Source organism: Orycteropus afer, unplaced genomic scaffold, assembly GCF_000298275.1.
Source record: "Orycteropus afer afer isolate SDZICR_OR568_19922 unplaced genomic scaffold, OryAfe1.0 scaffold00352, whole genome shotgun sequence".
NCBI classification, from domain to species: domain Eukaryota; kingdom Metazoa; phylum Chordata; class Mammalia; order Tubulidentata; family Orycteropodidae; genus Orycteropus; species Orycteropus afer.
In genome coordinates, this window is record NW_006921939.1 from 640,001 (window position 1) to 645,200 (window position 5,200).

A 5,200-nucleotide genomic window follows, 5' to 3' on the forward strand; every position below is an offset into this window, starting at 1 on the left:
CAAAGAGATTCATATTCGTGCCCATTCCAAAGAAAGGTGATCCAACAGAAAGTAGAAATCATTGAACAATATCATTAATACCACACACAAGTAAAATTTTGCTGAAGATAATTCAGAAAGAGTTGCAGCAGTATATTGACAGAGAACTTCCATTAATGCAAGCTCGATTCAGAAGAGAACGTGGAACAAGGCATATCATTGCTGATATCACATGAATCTTAGCCGAAAGTAAAGAATACCAGAAAGATGTTTATCTGCCTTTTATTGACTATGTGAAGGCATTTGACTGTGTGGATCATAACAAATTGTGGGTAACATTGTGAAGAATGGAAATCCCAGAATATGTAATTGTGCTCATGAATAACCAATATATATACTCAGAGGCTGTCACTTGAGCTCTGGTGGTGTAATGCCTAAGGTATTTGACTGCTAACTAGAAGACTAGTGGGTTTTAAACCACCAGACACTCCTTGGAAGGAAGGTTGGGCAATCTACTTCTGTAGTGATACCGCCTCAGAAACCCAAGGAGGGGTTGCTATGAGTCTCATTCGACTCGATGGCAGCGAGGTTTTTTTTTTTTGGTGGTCATTTGAACAGAACAAGGAGATAGTGCATGGTTTAAAATCAGGAAAAGTGTCCATCAGGGAGGTAGGTACCCTTTCACCATAGTCATTATCAGTATGATGGGCAAAAACTCTGAGAAGCTGGATATATGAAGAACATGGCATCAGGATTGAAGGAAGCCTCATTAACAACCTGTACATGCAGATGACACAACTTTGCTTGCTGAGAGTAAAGAGGACTTGAAGCATTTACTGATGAAGATCAAAGGCCTTCAGTACGGATTACACCTGAATAAAAAGAAAACAAACATCCTCACAACTGGACCAATAAGCAACATAACAATAAATGAAGAAAAGATTGAAGTTGTCAGGGATTTAATTTTACTTGGATCCATAATCAAGGTCCATGGAAGCATCAGTCAAGAAATCAAATGATATATTGCATTGGGCAAATCTGGAAGCAAGAATGACCAGACTTCGTCTCTCATGTGTTGGGTCATGTTGTCAGAAGGGACCAATCCCCAGAGAGGGTATCATGTTGGGTAGAGGGTTATCAATAAAGGGGAAGACCCTCACAATGCGATGGATTGACCCAGTGGCTGTGATAGGGGCTTAAGCATGGCAACAATTGTGCAGATGGCACGGGATTGGGCAGTGTCTCGTTGTGTTATACATAGAGTTACTGAGTCGGAATTGACTCAGCAGCCCCTACCACCACCCGCAGGTGGCTACTGACCTCTAAATTCAAACTCAATAAAATTAAAAATTCATTTCCTTAATCATACTAACCATATTTCAAGTGCTCAATAGCACCATGTGGCTAGTGGCTACTATAATGAACAGGGCACACAGAGATTTCCATCATCATAAAGAGTTCTATTGGGCAGCACTATTTTTACATGTAATCAAATTAGTGAGTCATAACCTGCATTTAAATAAATGAACTAGAATGCAAAATGAGCGTGCCTCTCCTATAGGATCTTTTTACAGAAAAACACCTTCAGAAAATTCTGTTTTATATGGATATGTGTGTGTTCATAGCAAACTGGAGCAGAGTTAAAAAAAAAATGAAAGCCTTGCTTTAAATTTTATGTCCACAGCCCCCCACTTCTTTTTCCAAAAGAAAAAAGAAAGAGAAAACAAAATGTGTATGGATTGTTGAATGGAAAACTAATTTGTTCTGTAAACTTTCACCTAAATCACAATAAAAACTTAAAAAAAAAAAAAGAATTATGAGAGCGGCAGAGACTCCTTCTATCTAGTAAACTCTTGACTTTCTTTAGTGTGCACACACTTTGGGTGCAAATTTACAAAGCAGATTTGTTTTATGTTCAACAACAGTTCATGCACACTTGGTTTCACGCCCCGATTACCCTCCCCAACCATAAAAACTCTCCTGCCCTCCCGCCCCTGTGACCACCCCCTCCCTGTGCCCTTCTAATCTGTGCACTCCTGTCTGTCCAACCTTCCCTCTGTGTGAATGCTGCCCCTCTGGAATCTCATGCCTGATTGCTCTAAGAGGGGCATCTCCCTAGAGTAGGTGGGTGCATCGCCATGGGGTAGCTGTTCTGCATGTAGGTCTTTCCGCTCTTGAGCCGAGAGCCAATCCATGAAGTGAGTCCATTCCTAGGCCCGAAGGGTAACCCGGGGCCATAGTCTCGGGAGTTCTAACAGTCTCTATCTGACCAGTGATTCTGGAACTTTTTGTTAAACTCTGACTTTTCTGATGGCATCATCCATAGTCTTATATCCCTGTAGCAAACTTAGGAACCTGTGACATCATCAAAACACAAAAATACCTCCCTTCAGACAGCAAAATCACAGTATTAAAACCAGATGTGATGGGCTTTATGACCTATTATATTCCCTATTTCTGTCACCCGTCTTTCCCTTTTTTTAAATGGCATTTTTTTTAATAGTTTAATGTTTAAAAACAAAACAAAACAAAACTCAGGCAGAAGAAACTAAAGCTAGGACAGCATTATGAGATTGGTGACAAAGCCAGTGACAGAGTAAGGCCAGGTCTCCTGACTTCCAAATTTAGAACTCTTTCCACAAAATCTTCAGAGGAAGACAATCCTTCAAGGTCCCAAGTGTGCTAGCCAATACTTCAAACCTGATTGATGACTATTGTCTAAATACAATGATGACGATAATAGCAAACTCAAGTATACTATACTCTGAATACTTTACAAGGTTCAAATAATTTTAACCCTCACAACAATCCTATGAGGTAGATACTATTATCAGTAAGTCAACTCCACTTTTCCAGATGGAGAAATGCAACTCAAGGATGTTAACTTGCCCAAAGGCATGCAACTAGTACGTGGCAAAGCCAGGAAATAGACTGAGGCAGTCTGGTCCCAGAGCTCTTAACGTTATTTTGTGTAATTCCTCTTATAACTCAATGTAAGTACAACACTATGAATTAGAATCAGATAAGGTTGGTTCCTATGAGGCAGAGGTCAAATATACCTCCACTTTGCCACTTCTCCATTATTTCACTATTTCTCTGCTGTGTTCAATAATTCACTGCAACAGTCACACAGAACTCACAAGAACTCACAGTTATGTGGTTTATTAGGGTAACAACACAGAAGTAACAGAATACAATTCAGGATGTAGCTTGGGGCCAACTTTAGGAAACTCATGCTACAACTGAGGAAAAAGTGTACAGGTGAGTTCTGGGAAGGTCCCTGAGGAAGAGAGCATTTCTCTCCTTTTGTCAACAAGGGCAACTTCAGACAAGCTCTCCTCTGGGTCTTTCTTACAGTGACTCTTTGGGAGGCTCTCCTCTCTCTCAGGACCACTGTACCCTCAGATTCCAGTGTTTCTAGTCCAGCCCATCTACTCCTTGTCAATTACAAGACAGGGTCCCTAACTCTAGGTAAAGGTTAGCTACTCGGCAGGGCTCCCCAGCCAATCTGGGTAAAGATCCAGCCAATCCCTGTAAAGGCCAACTACCAGACAGGGCCCTGAGCCAATCCCTTAGGTAGATCATAAACTGACCAATCCTTGCAAGCTGCTTATGTGGATACCAAGCCAACCAATCCTTTGACAGACTGTGGCTGGACTAATTATTTTGGGAGAATTTTCAAACCCAAGGCCAGAAAGGCCAAATAAGAGAAACCCACTGCACTGCACTCAGATAAACCAATATTTTCCTAAATTCTTTAGTCTAAGAGTAATAATAATCATTCAGTAGAACCTTCAAATAATCCATAGGTTTTGTTTCACAGTATCAGTGTTAGAAAGGGGTATATCTATTGACTGTATTAAAGTAATATCTCAGGTTTCAAATACAGCAAACTAATGAATGGAACTTACATAAGCCAGGTTAACTACTTAACACAATTCTATAAACCTAGAGATGAGCATTTTAAAAACATGTACTGGAAAGCTTAGCTAATGTTCTTCAAACTTGCAGATTTTTCTTGACACATAATTATAAGCACAAATTAGCTTGATATAACATGAGTGGATTTATTTCTTAAGATTCGAGTGCAAACTTAAAAATAAACAAAGCTTTTCATCCATAATAAACACAAAAATCTAATTCACAACCCTGCAGTCGTGCATTTAAACAGAAGGTACAAATATGAATACATTCTATTTGTAACTACATTTAAAAATTAAAACATTTCTCTCCAAATCCAAAATACCACACAATCTTTAACCTGTTGTCATTTAATTACCTTAGAAATATCTGTCATATACTATCAGGAAAACATAGGCAAGGAGTACTAATCGGTTTCTGTATCTGAAGAAACATTACTCTCCTTAACTTCTGACCCTTTGAATCATTCATCTTTATTTCAGTTCTGATAAACCATACAATTATACCTCTGTTATAGAAAATAAAAATGAATAAAAATATCAAGGAGGTAAAAAGATACATCTCATGTAATTAAAGCAAAAGTCACAAGTGTTGGACTTAGAAATGTGCGTATTTGTAGTAAATATTTTAAGTTCAACTTTATTTGATGGCTGACATGTTGCAATAATATTTAACAGTGAACAATTTAAACAGGTATAAAAACGTGAGATCAAAGTCTTTAGGCTCAAATACTTGAAAAGTACTACGAATATGGAAAGATTTCTGTTTACATAAACATGTGTTTTCTTAGATGAAAAAATCAGGGGGCAGTGGCATCTCCCTGGTCCCTTAACAATATTTGGATTTTCGCAAAGAATTAGCAGCACCCAACCTTAAGTGTTAATTATGTGTTTCTAAAAGGACCTATACAACAGATTAGTTGGCAGTGTTCTAGCTATTGGGAGATGGGCATGGGTGGGGGACATTCGGGGGTGGGTAGGGATGCAAACATCAGAGATAAGATAGTTCATTGCATGCACTCACACATTTAAAATCACCATTCTAAATGGGGGGCAAAAATCACATACTGGAAAAATCTAGGAAAATCATCCTTAAAGGATAAACAAACAGTGGGCCAGGAACAGTAGAAGCTCAATAGTAGTCTATCTGATAATAATGGTTTTTCACTCCTCAAAGGCAAGTTGGGAAGAATGGGAATACTCATACATGTATCTTCAGCAAAAAGTTGCCTAGACTTTTACATTGTAGAACACTGAACAGAAGTCTTTACAAAAACCTTCATTCTTGTTTATAATAATAC